Below are 16,221 nucleotides of genomic sequence, written 5' to 3' on the forward strand. Positions count from 1 at the left end.
TCCTGAATCAACACTGTGTCCCCAGCTTACAAACGCTGTGTCACACTCTATGGTTTCTATCTGGTTTTATTTTCATCCAACTCTCTCCAGGCCTGCCTGTCACTCAGGGGCAGATCTCACCAGTCCAGCCACATCTGGGAGATAAAAATGCCGAATTCAATGAACATTTGTTAAACACACCCCAAGGTTTGTTGCCATGAATTGTAAATTCCTGGAAGGCAGCAAACCTGGAGTCTTACAGTAGGATGGGGCCTTTCAGCCCCTGAATGTGCATCCAGGTGTGGACCAGGGGCTTGCCAGCCCCGCAAAGGGCATGGGCAGCCTGCTCTGCCTCAGCGTCCACACCAGCAGGCGGGGTAGCACCTCCTGTCAGAGGGGAGGATCCACCTGTGCATGTGGAGGTGCAGAAGGAGGGGTCATCCATGGAAATTTGACTTCTGTGACAAACTCAAGTTTAAGCAAAAGTAGGCTACCCTTCAGAAATGCACACTGGAACAATAGCAAAATATGCAATCGATGCTAGTGTCCATCAGTGGATGAATGGATAAAGAAAACATGGTGCGTCCACACAATGGAATTCTATTCAGGTATGAAAAAGGATGAAGTCCTGTCTGTTGCACGCAATGGAATACTATTCAGCCATAAAAAGGATGAAGTCCTGTCTTTTGCAGCAACATGGATGGAACTGAGCCATTATCTTGAGTGAAACAATGCAGAATCAGAAAGTCAAATACTGCACATTCACACATTTAAGTGGGAGCCAAATTACACGCGTGCATGGACGTAGCGCATGGGATGATGGATGCTGCAGACCCGGGAGTCGGGGAGGGGAGAGGAGGGTGAGAAATTGCCGCTCCGGCACAATCTATGTTATTCAGTGATGGCTACACTCAAAGCCCAGACTTCACTGCTACACAACAGATCAACGTAGTAAGACTGCACTTGGACCCCAGACATTCATACAGTAACAAATATTACTAAGAGAACCTACTGGTCAGATAGATCTTTGCTTTCCTGCCAGTCAGTGCCAGGGGAGCTTTGGTCTCTCAAACGGCTTAGAGCCCTTCCTTCCAAGGCTGGGCAGCTCCTGCGTGCACATGGGGGCTCCCACCGTCCTGAGGGCCAGTCCCCCATGCCTGTTGGATGGTGGTGTGGGTTTGCTCTGGCTGGTGTGGACAAGCCCTTAACTGAGAACAGAGTCAGGGGACCTTCTAGCTTTCTTCTTCTCTAGCTTTCTTTTTTAAAGGCATTTATTGCTCCTGAAAATAATCTGTGCTTGCAAAGAAAAAGTCATTTTGCTTCAAATCCAGTGATAAAGAATGGATCTTTTCTTCTTCTAGCAAACCATTTTCCCTCACCCCAGGGGACCATGTATGACCTGAGCCATCTTCCCCCATGCCAGGCCCTCAGGAGACCCAACCTCCCTGACACATCCTAGGCCCGAGGCGGGTGTGGGGAGGCACGAGCTTCTCTGGAAACCGGCAGCTGTCGCCTGCTTGCCCATCTGTCACTGAGCTCCAAGTCCTGCTGTCTGCTCAACAGGCACGAGGAGCAGTCCCACAGTGCGACGAGGCGGGCATGGGGCCCTGGGAGGGCTCGGCCCCAGGTCCCCTGACATGGGGTGTCTGCCCTCCCCAGGAGGACGGGGTTGGGGGCACATCTGATGGGGCCTGGGCCATGCCTGCCAGCTCTGCACAGAGCTGCCTCGAGTGCCCATGTGCCCTGCGGGACTGCCGGGCAGCTCCACTTGCTCTGTGTCTGTGGAGCAACTGCCTCCCTGGGCCCGCCTGGCCTGGGCTCCCACTGAGATCACAGCACCTGGGTTGATCAGCTCCAAGGACGGCACAGGCCCCACAGGGCAGGACCCCCTCCAGCAGTTCGTACCTGTCCTGGGAAGGCCACGGAGACAGACCCTTGACTCCAGGCCAGGGGGGCTGCTCTTTCCATAAATCCCCCTGGCTGGCACCTGGAGCCCAGATTCCTCCCACACAGCCAGTCATTCCTGCCATCCACACGGGCCCTGCAAGGGCTGGAAGGGCCACAGGCAGGCCTCACTCAAGAGGGAGGGACCAGGGAGGAGAAGGGAGCCACACTAGCCTGGCTGGATAGGCAAAGCCGTGTCAGCAGACGGAACATCCCTGCGGATAAACACGGGAGGGAGGCATGACAGAAAGCTGGGTTTCTACAGAAAGAAAAGGCCAGGGAGGTGCGGAGACTGGGGGGAGGAGTACAGGGAGGTGCAGGAGACAGGGGCAGGGGTGGAGGAGTGTAGGGAGGCGCAGGCAGAGACCAGTGGGTCATAGGGACCCCGCAGAGCCCCAGGACCAGCCCCTGCACAGGGGAGAGGAATGTGAGGCCAGAGGAGAGGAATGCAGGGCGGGGGGAGAGGAGTGCAGGGGAGAGGAGTGCAGGGCTGGGGGAGAGGAGTGCGGGGGAGAGGAGTGCAGGGGAGAGGAGTGCAGGGCTGGAGGAGAGGAGTGCAGGGGAGAGGAGTGCAGGGGAGAGGAGTGCAGGGGAGAGGAGTGCGTGGCTAGCAGAGAGAGGTGCAGGGGAGAGGGGTGCAGGGCTGGGGGAGAGGAGTGCAGGGGAGAGGAGTGCGGGGGAGAGGAGTGCGGGGGAGAGGAGTGTGGGGGAGAGGAATGCAGGGGAGAGGAATGCAGGGCCGGGGGAGAGGAGTGCAGGGGAGAGGAGTGCAGGGGAGAGGAGTTCGGGGGAGAGGAGTGTGGGGGAGAGGAATGCAGGGGAGAGGAGTGCAGGGGAGAGGAGTGCGGGGGAGAGGAATGCAGGGGAGAGGAATGCAGGGCCGGGGGAGAGGAGTGCAGGGGAGAGGAGTGCAGGGGAGAGGAGTGCAGGGGAGAGGAGTGCGGGGGAGAGGAGTGCAGGGGAGAAGAGTGCAGGGGAGAGGAGTGCAGGGGAGAGGAGTGCGTGGCTAGCGGAGAGAGGTGCAGGGGAGAGGGGTGCAGGGCTGGGGGAGAGGAGTGCAGGGGAGAGGAGTGCGGGGGAGAGGAGTGCGGGGGAGAGGAGTGTGGGGCTGGGGGAGAGGAGTGTGGGGGAGAGGAATGCAGGTGAGAGGAATGCAGGGCTGGGGGAGAGGAGTGCGGGGGAGAGGAGTGCGGGGGAGAGGAGTGTGGGGCTGGGGGAGAGGAGTGCGGGGGAGAGGAGTGCGGGGGAGAGGAATGCAGGGGAGAGGAATGCAGGGCCGGGGGAGAGGAGTGCGGGGGAGAGGAGTGTGGGGCTGGGGGAGAGGAGTGCGGGGGAGAGGAGTGCAGGTGAGAGGAGTGCAGGGCTGGAGGAGAGGAGTGCAGGGGAGAGGAGTGCAGGGGAGAGGAGTGCAGGGGAGAGGAGTGCGTGGCTAGCGGAGAGAGGTGCAGGGCTGGGGGAGAGGAGTGCGGGGGAGAGGAGTGTGGGGGAGAGGAGTGTGGGGCTGGGGGAGAGGAGTGTGGGGGAGAGGAGTGTGGGGCTGGGGGAGAGGAGTGCGGGGGAGAGGAATGCAGGGGAGAGGAATGCAGGGCCGGGGGAGAGGAGTGCAGGGGAGAGGAGTGCGGGGGAGAGGAGTGCAGGGCTGGGGGAGAGGCCCAGGGCTGGGGCTGTAGCCTGGCTTCAGCTTTTTACCCGGCAGCCTCAGAGCTCTACTTTTAATTAAGTACCTCACCAAATAATTAATTTGTATTCCTCTGTGGAATAGGAAAAGAGCCATGGAATAATTAAAGAATTAAAACACTAGCTCAGAGCCGGGAGCAGCAGTCAGGGCCGGCCTGGAGGCTCCTGGACTCCGACCGCACTATCCATCCGAGGACAGCAGACCACCTGCATGAGATGCGGAGGAGCGGCAGCCCTGCCGTGAGAAGGGCCCGCGTCCAGCCTCCAACGTAGATGCTGTGTCAGAGACAGTCTAAATGTAGACCAAATAAGCTACCTCACATTTCAAGCTCAGTAAATGTAATGTTTAATCACACCTGTAATCCCAGCACTTTGGGAGGCCGAGGCAGGTGGATCACCTGAAGTCAGGAGATCGAGACCATCCTGGCCAACATGGTGAAACCCCGTCTCTACTAAAAATACAAAAATTAGCTGGGCGTGTTGGCAGGCGCCTGTAATCCCAGCTACTTGGGATGCTGAGGCAGGAGAACACTTGAATCTGGGCGGTGGAGCTTGCAGTGAGCAGAGATTGCACCACTGCACTCCAGCCTGGGTGACAGAACAAGACTCCATCTCAAAAAAAAAAACAAACTCTATTTCAAGTTGTAATTCTGAGATTTTGAAGCACGTTTGGCTGGATTCCATCCTTCATGCCCCATGTAAGAGGGTTGTGTTCTGGGTAGAGGGGTCATCTTCGTGCGGGGTGCCAGGCATTCTGGGCCCAGGGGACCGTGAGCTGCAGCAACAGTGACTCCTCCAGTGCTGACAGCACGGGGCAGTCCCGGGTCCGATCCTGGCTCTTCCTCTGAGTGGCTGTAGGGGTCCGCCCTGGCCCCTACACTATGCCCACTGAGAGGACGGCTTGTAAACGTGAGCCTTGTGCCAGAGAACCCACAGCCAGTCCCTCACACCAGTGCACTGACCGGCTTTTATTTCCAGCCTAAAAGAAGAGAAGGCAGATTTAGTTGCCTGAACACAAACCCTCCTTCTCCCTCGCTCAAGCCATCAGGGGGTTCTAGTCGGCTTGTCCACTCTCATCTCCTTTAAATAAACAGCAAAACCATTTTCACAACTCATCTCCCAATGTGAAATTAGTTTCATGGTGACTGGGCACCGCGCGCTGCCCGAATTTCTCACCAACCTCAGACGCTCTCGTTTTCACGTGCCACGGAGCTACACAAAGATAAAGCAGCCCAATAAAGACCCGGCTGAAGGCTTTTGTGTTCTCTCACTCTTGCCCACTTACCCCGCGTTTTCCACCAACACAGGCAGGGGAAAGCTTGGCCTGGGAACCTGAGTTCTGGGACCTGCTCCCTGGCTGGACTTGCTGGCACCCACCGGGGCTGAGGCCTCCGGGAAACCCGTCATCGGGAGGTTCACCTAGTCCACACGATGAGACCAGGGGGAAGAGCTGCTGTCTGCAGCTGTTCTCGGCCAGCAAGTCCCTGACCCACCTGATAACGAGTTCCGTAACTGGAAACATCAAGGTGAGGGTGTGGGTCTGAGACCTCACTGCACTTTATTAAAGCTCAGCCACTCAAAGGTGGGGTGCAGACTGGGGTTCGCAGCTCCGACACCCACACCTGATCTCAGATGTTTACCTGAGGAACTCTGGCCTCTGGTTTTTATTTTTATTTTTCATTATTATTTTTTGAGTCAGAGTCTCACTGTGTCACCCAGGCTGGGGTGCAATGGCAGGATCTCAGCTCACTGCAACCTCCACCTCCCAGGTTCAAGTGATTCTAATGCCTCAGCCCCGAGAGTAGCTGGGATTACAGGTGTGTGCCACCACGCCCAGCCAATTTTTGTATTTTTAGTAGGGATGGGGTTTCACCATGTTGGCCAGGCTGGTCTTGCACTCCTGACCTTGAATGATCCACCCGCCTTGGCCTCTCGAAGTGCTGGGATTACAGGCGTGAGTCACCTTGCCCAGCCTAGTTTTTATTTTTTTAATTAACTGCTTGCCTCGCTAGTAAAACTTCTCTTTGGCCAAAGGATGCTTCTCAGGTTGTATTCCCCAGTCAGGGGAATAACCAGGGGATTAAAACAAAAGGTTAAAGTGATCACTTCAAAAACAATTGCCAAGGCCTGTGAGAGACTGGTTTAAAATGCGCTGGGGCCACGCTTGGTTTTAGGCCAGAGGGTTCTCAGCTCGAATCACCCAACACAGGAAAGCTGTCGAGAGGCCGGGATGAAAGCACCTGGTCACCGCTAACGCCCTGCGCACCTTTCCTTCTTCCTCCTCCTCTTTATTCTTAACAGGGAGCTCTGACATTTCGGCTTTGGGGTCTACTGGGAAGCATGACTGAAGTTGGGGTGCAGGGTGAGGGCTGGGGTTTGGCCGCAAGAGGTAGGGTACAGCCATCAGGGGGTGTCTGGCTGCAAGTGGGGTGCAGGATGGGGCTGGGGTCTGGCCGAAGGTGGGGTGCAGGGTGGGGGCTGGGGTTTGGCCGCAGATGGGGTGCAGGGTGGGGGTTGGGGTTTGGCCGTAGGTGGGGTGCAGGGTGGGGGCTGGGGTCTTGCCGCAGGTGGGGTGCAGGGTGGGGGCTGGAGTTTGGCCGCAGGTGGGATGCAGGGTGGGGCCTGGGGTTCCACCGCAGGTGGGGGGCTGGGGTCCAGCTGCAGGTGGGGTGCAGGGTGGGGGCTGGGATCCAGCCGCAGGTGGGGAGCAGGGTGGGGCTGGGGTCTGGCTGCAGGTGGGGTGCAGGGTGGGGGCTGGGGTCTGGCCGCAGGTGGGGTGCAGGGTGGGGGCTGGGGTCTGGCCGCATTTGGGGAGCAGGGTGGGTCTGGGGTCCGGCCGCAGGTGGGGTGCTGCGTGGGGGCTGGGGTCCGGCCGGTGGGGAGCAGGGTGTGGCTGGGGTTCAGCCACAGGTGGGGTGCAGGGTGGGGCTGGGGTTCAGCCACAGGTGGGGTGCAGGGTGGGGCTGGGGTTTGGCTGCAGGTGGGGTGCAGGGTGGGGGTTGGGGTCTTGCCGCAGGTCAGGTGCAACGTGGGGCTGGGGTCCAGCTGCAGGTGGGGTGCAGGGTGGGGGCTGGGGTCTGGCCGCAGGTGGGGAGTTGGGTGGGGCTGAGGTTCGGCCACAGGTAGGGAGCAGATGGCCTTCTCCCGCAGGCCTGCTCTTGGCTGTGCATGTCACAGAGGGGACCACACTCCATGCTCACAGCAACCCAGAGGTAGAGTTCACATGCAAAGAATGGGAAGTGGGGAGCCTTAAATAATTTGCCTAAGTTCAGGCAGCAGCAAAAGCCAGAGCCAGAATTTGGAAGCAGGTACAGATGATTCCAAACCTATCTCCTATACCCATGACCCCTCAGGACCACGGGCCTGAGTCCACAGCTGGGGCATGCACAGCAGGGGGACCTGAGGACAGGGAGGGCGGCGCCTCAGCCTCACAGGCGCTCCCACCACGCAGACAGACGCAGGCAGTGTTGTAGGTGGTAAAACAGCCTAAAACCATCAGCAGCCTCAGGACCGCCCTGTCATGATGCCAACTCCCAGTCCACACTGAGAGCCCCGCACTGCCTCAGGGAGATTAGCAGACACTTTTCATCTGTTTACACACAGACAGCTTGCAGGCACGGGCCTGCTGGCCTTCCAGGAACATGAGTCTATGCGGCTTGCTGTTGTGCCCTCACCCAGAGCCGTGCCAGGCACCGAGGAGGTGCTCAGTAAACTATGGGGTTGCATCGTATTGGAGGTCATCTGGAGGCACCCGCTGCTGCACTGGGACTCCTGGAGATCCTCCTCCAGCCGGAAGCTGGCCAAGCTGTCTCCGGGTTCTGGGATCACGTTGTTTCAGTGGAGACGATGGCCGCCAGCTTCGGACTCAGAAACGGCACTTAGTGCCTCTTCCCTCAGAGTCACCTCGGGTGACATGGGGTGGCCCCCATGGCCAGCACTGACCAGCTCTGCCCCCCACCGAGGTGGGAGTCACATCTCACCACCAAATGCCCTTTTATGGGAACTGAGGTGCAAAGCGGGGGCTTGAGGCAAGCGGTCCCCTGGGAAGCACGGCATGGTTGTCAGGCGAGAGCTGCCTTAGAGACCTGCCCCTGCAGAGGCTGTGCTCTGGATGGTCACTCACTCACCCCTTTATTAAGAGTTGGTTCTGTGGAGGATGAGAGAGGCAAGGACGTGTTTTGGGAGAAGGTCATATGAAAAATTAGTGCTACTGAGTTTCAGCCCCTAAAAAGCTTCCAGTTTCACGGAGAGGGCAAATGTTGTAAACTAAAGCCTCTGGTGGGGGAGAGTCACTTTTGTTCCCTGAATCCCTAGTGCAGTGGACGGTGCCTCGTGAGCCAGATGGCGACACAGCCAGTGTGCAGTGAAGGAACAACGGGGCCAAATGCCACAGGTGCGGATGAGGGAGGGAACAAAAGCTCCCAATGCACCCCTCCCTCCCTGGAGCTTGGGGTTCATCTGAGGGGTGAAGAGGAGGATGTGAAGGACACCACGGGAGGCAGGGAGCCAGGGAAATGCCCAGGAATCCTGGGGCCGGGGCCTGCTCCCCGGAAGCAGATCTGAGGACATTTCGGGCAGGTCAGCCGCAGCGAGAGAAATGGACTTGCCAGGGAGGAACTCCCAGCTGCCTCAAAGCTCAGCTGGTCCACGGAGCAGGAGCCACACATGGCCCTTCAACACTCCCCGCGAGGTGGGGAGCTGGCCCAGGCTACCCTGGCGTGGGCACGGCTGGGCTGGGTCTCATCTGTGGAACTCCCGGCAGGAGATGGAGTGCCCTGGTCCTGGCCAGGGTTCGGCAGCACAAGTGGGGGTCTGCTACGGGCCGCTTGGATCCAGAGGAGGAGGAAAGAGCGCAGGAGAGGGCAGGAGATGTTTGGCTTCTGTTATGAGCTGACCTGTGTCCCCCAAAATCCACAGGGGAAGCCCTGACCCCTCATGTGACTGTACTTGGGGACAGAGCCTCTAAAGAGGTAAAGGTAAAACGAGGTCCCGAAGGGGCCCCAATCCAATAGGACCTGTGTCTTTGCAGGAAGAGGAAGAGACACACAGTCTGCATCTACACAGAGGGACAGCCCCTGAGGACGTGGCCAGGACGCAGCCACTGTGAGCCAGGGAATGAGGCCCCAGGAACAAGCCCTGCCCACAGGGGGGCTTCGGGACTGCAGAGGATGGATGTCTGCCCCGCCTGTGGGCTTCACCGCGGCCACCCGAGCTGACTGACAGGGGTGGGGAAGCACGCCATCTGGGTTCCAGCCCTGCCGTTGGTGGGAACCAGGTTTCTTGGTGGTGGCGAGCTTCTCACACAGGCTTGGTGGCACCTCCCAACACGCCAAGGCCAGTGGTAAAATGGGCCTCTGCTTTTTTTAAAGAATAGCTTGTCTAATGACTGAGAGCATCTATTAATTTCATCACTGTTGCCGACTTAATCAGCAAACTTCATTTACAATTCCACAAGCTGTGAAAAATCATTTGCTACTGTCACAGCAGTATAGGAAACGTGTCAGCACCTTGGGAGCCCGACCAGCGTTTCATTTCACTGAGTTCCAGAAGCCTCTGGCTCTCAGATGGGAGCGGCCCCCATGGCTGCTTTTCGGCTCCTCATTTGGAAAACTTAGGTGACTCTCTAAGGTGACAGGAAAAGCAAAAATTGCTCTGTTAATGCTTCCAGTGCCCAATTTGGGAGTAAAGAATGGGTTTTATCGCCAAAAAGAAGACTTCACATGATGTTTCTGCCTGAGAGAAGTAGGCAGGGTCTAGGGGCCGTCTGAGCCTCCTCCCGCCCCGGAGGATGAGGAAGGGAACCGCCCACTTCCCGTGTGGCCCCAGGACTCAGAGCGATGCTTAATGGAACCCGAATTTTATTCCTAACCCCTCCCAGATGCTTCCTGTGTGTCCACAGCTGGGTGTTGGTTCTAGTTTTAGGTTTTTTATATTAAAAAAACCAGCAGATTAAAAAATTAACCAGCATCTATCTTTAAAGAACTGCATGCATTCCTTTGCTATAAATAACACCTTAGTGGACTCTAAAAAAAGTAATTCAAAACAATCCTTTTTCACTAGGTTTGCTGCTTGTTTACGTCCTATTTCTCTGAGATAACAGATACAGGCACATCTTATCACTTTCCTGACGACAGTTTCATTTTCAGGATCTGATAATGCTATACGTGCTTATATGGAAAATATTGATCCCACTATACTCTGCTCTTCCTAAATTTGTTTTCATTTTTTTAAAAATTCATGACAGTATTTGATACCCAGAGGTTTTACAAACCATGTCCTTCAAGCAAATGCATGTAAATTTCACTTCTGTGACTCTGAGTTCATTTTTAAAGAATGGTTTTAGAAAATCTTCTTCTACTTTGCCAAATTTCATCTTTAAAATGCTTGTTTCTGTTCCTCTCGCAATAATGGTAATGTTTACGATGGCTGATTTTAAAACCTCTTAGGGTATGAAGTGTGTTGTAGATATGCTAAATGCTAATAGATACATAAACAGTAAGATGGAAGCGGGAGAAACACACACCTCCCCCTCTTTGCTCACAAGCCTCAGAATTTCCAGCTTGAGAAAATCGGCCTGGCACCCATGAAGTACCTGCAGTCTGAGCTGTGTGGCCACTATTTTATTTTATTTTTTTCGAGACGGAGCCTTGCTCTTGTTGCCGAGGCTGGAGTGCAATGGTGTGATCTTGGCTCACCACAACCTCCACCTCCTGGATTCAAGCAATTCTCCTGCCTCAGTCTGCCGAGTAGCTAGGATTACAGGGAAGTGCCACCACACCTGGCAAATTTTGTATTTTTAGTAGAGATGGGGTTTCTCCATGTTGGTCAGGCTGGTCTCAAACTCCGACCTCAGGTGATCTGCTCACCTCGGCCTCCCAAACTGCTGGGATTACAGGCGTGAGCCACCGTGCCCAGTCCTGGCTACTCTTAAGGTGGGTGCAGCTTATGGTGGTGAATATGGAAAGGTCACTATTGGCTTTCGCTGATCTCCTTAAAAAAAAAAATGCAAAGAAGAGAAAGATCACTAAGCAAAAGACCTAAGCTGGTTTGGAATTCACTAATCTAACACTGGCTAGAGTTTAAAAAGTGGGGGCTAGTAAAGCCCACATGATATGCACAAAATAAGATTAGCTGCAGCATTTTGCTGTCCACGCTGTCTTAGAGAGCTGGAAGATGGGGTGCGGGGGGAGGTGCAGGGCAGGTAGCGTCTGTGGTGTGGCCTCTGGCCAGTCACTGCATGGCTGGAGAGGGCTCAGGTGGTGCTCGTGGCCCATGAGGGGCTCTCCCCAGAAGAGACAGGAAGGGCCCCCCGTGGTTTCCCACGGCGACGTCCTCATGCACGCTGAGGCACACATCTTACGTGGATGCTGTTAATATTTAGTACACTGCGTCTAAAATGTACGTGTGCAAATGCATGTCTCTAGCGCACTCAGAGCGGGAAGTATGCACGGCTCCTTTTAACTCTACGGGATCATGAAGGAAAGTAAAACTTTAGAGGCTGAGGGGTTTCTGCCTGCATCTGAATTTCTTTGGAACGCTCATGTCAAATCTGATGGAAATGTGGTACTAGCAGCAGCCACTGCCCAAATAAAGATGTTCAAACCTCCTTTTCACCAAGGCTTCTGCTGTGAACCTCTCCCTTCTTGGGGCACCTGCCGCCCCTTCCTCCTGCCTCTGCTGGGGCAGCACAGGCACCTGCAACCAACTTACAGGGTTTAACAGCCTGCAAGTTTGACACCCATAAGAAAGCAGCCAACACTGTGTTCCTCTTGGAATTACTGAGCTCACATCCTTTTTCCTTTTTAGAGAGAGAGAGATCGTATATAGGCAGCATGAATGGAAGTGCAAAGACCCCATCGATTTTTACCAACTTTTCCAAGAAAAGTCCAAATCGTGTTTGCTCCTCCATGCTGGTACAGCTCAGTGCCGGCCTGGTCTCGCCCTGGAGCCTTCTTTTGGCATCCAGAACGTCTCCCTGACAACCCAGAAACACAGCTGACCTCCTGCCATCCTGAGCCTCACAAGCTTGCTGGACACCTGCGGTGAGTCCCAGCGAGGGCCAATCCCAGGCAAAGATCTGGCGAGGGAAGAGCTGCCCCGGATGCACACACACTTATCACTCACGTGCCATTTCCACCACCTCGCTTCTCTGCAGCTGAGGACGGCAATGGATTCCTTAAGGGCCATCCCACCGCTGTGGAGATAGATGCCAGGGCTTGGGAGCCACCTGGTGTGGCTGTGTGCGCTGAGTGTCCTCGTCACCCAGGAAGGTAGGCCCGGGGTCCCTTAGGCCAAGAGACTTGCTGGAGTCTGACTGGGGCCACCCTGGCTGTCCCCGCATTTCCAAAAGTAAACCTGTAATGCATCATATCTCAAAGACAGGAAACCCTACGGACACCCCAGCACCTTCACGCGGTCGTGACATTTTGGACCAGGAGGGCCTCCTGTGTGGTCCTCTGGCAGGAAGACTGCTAGTCTCCCTAGGGCTGCCCTAACAAACCCCACAGCCTGAGCGGCTCAAACAACAGAAATGTACTCCGTCACGGTTCTGGGGACTGAAGTCTGAGGTCTGGGCGTCGGTTTCTCCTGAGACTTCGCGGGCTGGCGGGCAGCTGTCTCCTCCTGTGTCCTTACGTGGCTTCTTCTCCAATGTCTCTTCTTTCAAGGACACCAGTCCTGCTGGAGCCAGGCCCACCCCACGACCTCATGTAACCTCAATCACCTCCTGAAAGACGCTTTCTCCAAATATAGTCACCGTATGTGGCCCTGGGTGTTACTCCCCAAATACAGTCACCTTATGAGGCCCTGGGTGTTAGCGCTTCACAGGTGAACTTCGGGAACATGCTTCAGCCCATCACAGGTGGAGCTGCAGCAGTGTGGGGTGTGGCTGGTGCTGGGGGTGGGCAGGAAGGGTTAACAGGGGGACGAGGGGTCAGAGGCAGGAGGTGTCCTGGCCCTAACATTTCCTTTGCTTCTCGTAAACCTCACCTGAGCCCACTCAACAGCAAGGCCACATAGAGGAGAGAGGACAAGGGGAGAGTGATCACAGGGTGTGACAGTGATGGAGGGGACCCGGACGCAGGGACTGGGGAGGGGAGCGGGGCCTCATAGGGCACCTCCCACAGGGAGCAGAAAGCGGACGATGGCCGGTGGTGATGAGATGTGGCCCTGCTGTGGAGGAAGCGCCAGGTGCGTCTGACGAAGGCATGAAGACACAGAAGGGGACAGGAAGGGGCTAGAAAGAAAAGTATCACAGTCAGCCTGGTCCCTATGCTGTGTGCACGCGCATGTGTGTGTATGTATCTGGGTGTGTGCATTGCACGTGTGTGAGGGTGTGTGTGGCTGTGCTGTGTGTGGGGGTGTGGGTGTGTAGTTGGGTGTGCTGTGTGTGGGGGTGTGTGGGTGGGTGTGCTGTGTGTGGGGGTGTGCTGTGTGTGGGGGTGTGGGTGTGTGTGGAGGTGTGCTGTGTGTGGAGGTGTGCTGTGTGTGGGGGTGCTGTGTGTGAGTGTGTGGGTGGGTGTGCTGTGTGTGGGAGTGTGCTATCTGTGAGGGTGTGCTGTATGTGTGTGGGTGTGTACATGTACACATGTGTGAGTGTGTGGGGGTGCTGTGTGTGGGGGTGTGGGTGTTTGCATTGCACATGTATGTGTGTGGGTGTGTGCATACACACTGCCTGATGGGTTCTGAGGAATGAACGGATCAATGAATCAATGATTACACCCACCAACATTTCTACTGATTGCATGATGGGAAAATATTGAATAATTGCCCATTCTTATTTTCATTTTCAGGAGAAAGAAAACAGGAGTGAGACACCAAAACGCAGGGCTCTGTTTTCAGAGGAGGCCACGGAGGCTCCCGGCCAGGTCTGTGCATTTCAACTCAGTTTTGTCCTTCGTCATAAACAGATGAACGTGTCCCGCGTGCATGGTGGTGGCTCACATGGCGGAAACACCCTCAGGTGCTTTCTCACTATCAAAGAGCAGCTTAGCATTTATTTCATATTTTTGTCTTCCACTGATTATTATTTATTTTACAAATTGCACCTGAACAATAAAGGAAGTCATTCCAAAAGCAGCAGCCTGCCCCCCGCCAGCAGGCAGCAGTGATCTGTCTCCATGGGGCCTTAAAACCTTCAGGGCCACTTTTTGATTTATCTTCACACAGCACTTGGCACATGGCGGGCATCTAACGAATGTTTAGAATTTAAGTGACATTCCTACAACAGTTTTATTTCTATATTCTCTTCCACGCACTTGTCTATCTTTCTCATGGTCTAGTCATTGTAAGTTTGTTTTTAAAAAAGTTTTACTAAGTACGTATGCTACTAAATGTGGTGAGTAAATGTTTACTGTTCAATTTTATCACATGTTGATATTCTCAGCCTTCTTCTGAAATGAGACATAGGCTTTCTCCTTTCACCTTCGTTTCCAAGATGCTCTTCCTGCCTCTAAGCTCCCCGCACTCCCTGCACTTCCCCGAGGTCCCTGCACTCACAGAGCTTCCTATGTGATCAGTTCCACCAGGCATAGCAGGAATTCTTCTCATTTGTCCAAACCAACAGAGCCCCAGCAGGCCCCACCTGGTGCCCATGACCGTCCCCCCCTCGGTGAACCTGCAAAGTTGCCCATGCACAAGGCGATGCTTCAGACATTTCATCATCCCCCTCTCCAGGTCGGACTTGAAAATACCCTCATCAGTGATCAAATCTGCTTCCACCCAATTTAAATGCAAGCAGTTCTGAAGCACAATTATACACAATACATGCTATTTATTAACCATCACCACTCAGCTAGGTTCTTTGCCAAGAATTTCCCCAAAGAAGTCTTCATTCTACATAGCAACTTGTTCTTATCCATGGGAAAGATAGCGTCTTATTTTAAATGCAAATGAAGCCAATTCAGCATGTACAAGCAGAATCCGCAAATGAGAGAAATTTTGGTATACGTGATTTATAAATAACAGCATATTAAAAATATAATAGATAAAATGTTTCCAATGATGAGGCTAGGATTCTTAATAATTGGGTTATCTTAATCAAAAATCTTAGATGAGTAAAATTTTCCCATTTAATATAAAAACCACAACATCAAGCTGAGTGTAAGGACACATTTAAATTCTGGCCAAAAAGCAAAGCTTATCCCGGGAGTTCCAAACCTCCTTCCTGCCTGGGCGCAGCTCTTTCTGGGTGTATAACACATGATAAAGAGATCAGATCAATCTTTGAGCTTTATTGGAAACAGCACAGGAGGTAACACCAACCAAGCATTTGAATTTCTGATTTGGATCTATGAGCATTGCTAATGATACACTCACTGCACACTTGAAACTCTTGGATTTCCACACTCCTCATCACTGATCTACGCCACGCCATTCCCAGAATTCCCCATGCCATCCTGCCCCACCATGGGCACCAGCTAGACCCACTGAGTAGGCACTGTCTCCCACCCATCCTTCAAGACCAGGCTGGCCTCTGCCTGCCCCAGACCCTCCACCCTCACTTCCAGCCATGCCCCTGAAGGACCCCGCAGAGCACTTCCTCTTGTCCCTGTCCTTGTCGAGGAGGCAGGGGCATGTGTGAACTGCCCTGCTTACCCTGGCATCCCCAGCAGCCCTCAGCAAGCTCAGCACAAGGCAAAGCCTCAACACGGGAGGATGGAGTTCATTTTCCTCCACTACCACGAGATCCTGGGGGGCCAGGAGCCTCCAGGTCCGTCCTTTCCTTCCTCTGCTCACCCATGCACCAGCTCAGCACCTACTTCAGGCCTCAGACATTGTAGGTGCTACAGAGACATCTAGAGAGTGAACCCACAGACACACAAATAGCTTGTGTTCAAAGATGTGTTAACAGCATTGGGTGGTTCCCAGTGGGGTACACACTACATCATTTCTACACTTGAAAAAGTAAGAATTCCAAGATCGACGGATTCACTCAAAACTTCAGAAGCACCACTGACCAGCTACTTCTACAAACGTCAGTTCCGTTTTGTCCTGCCCACTATGCATTTAGGCTAACAGGCAATGAAGAAATCTTGAAACTATTAGAAACTACGGAAAAAAATTCAAGTTTTAAGGAAGATAGAGTAGCACCCCATTTATATAGTACCAGTTAAGTAAAAGTTATTCCAAATAAATATATTTTCAGGGTAACTTAAACTTACCCACATAACACCAGTATGAGAAGCTTATATACTTTAAAAAGTCTATTTTTTAAAAAAGTATTATTTCTCTGCTGCCTTACACACAGTAAACAAAAGCTAACTTATTCCTGATGACTAAGACTCCTTCTTTCAAATTTCAGCAAGGCCTTGGGCCCTCCATGGAACACCTCAGATGCTGCAAAGACCAGTGGTGCTGCTCCCCCCACTCCAGATGATCCCAGGTCGGTAGGGGAGGAAGAGCCTCATTTTAACAAGATCTTTCCACTTAGAATAACAATCGCCTCCACAGAGAAGGTTTTAGAAGTTACCAGTTTGTAAACACAGACAGAATCCTGAAATAGGACTGTCACCTTGCACCTTGCACAGAGATTCCAGCAAACACCACAAAGGTGTGCAAATGACAGGAAGGTGTGCAAACGACAGGAAGGTGTGCAAATGACAGAGTAGTCTCTGCTAGGAT

General features: G+C 53.9%; 1 protein-coding gene across 5 annotated transcripts in view; it reads right to left on the bottom strand.

Moving 5' to 3' along the window:
* Nucleotides 1-16,221, bottom strand: part of PTPRN2 (protein tyrosine phosphatase receptor type N2) — a 987,645-nt gene that overhangs the window by 432,763 nt on the left and 538,661 nt on the right. The gene's annotated exons all lie outside the window — the stretch shown is intronic.

Source organism: Symphalangus syndactylus, chromosome 6 (assembly GCF_028878055.3).
Source record: "Symphalangus syndactylus isolate Jambi chromosome 6, NHGRI_mSymSyn1-v2.1_pri, whole genome shotgun sequence".
NCBI classification, from domain to species: domain Eukaryota; kingdom Metazoa; phylum Chordata; class Mammalia; order Primates; family Hylobatidae; genus Symphalangus; species Symphalangus syndactylus.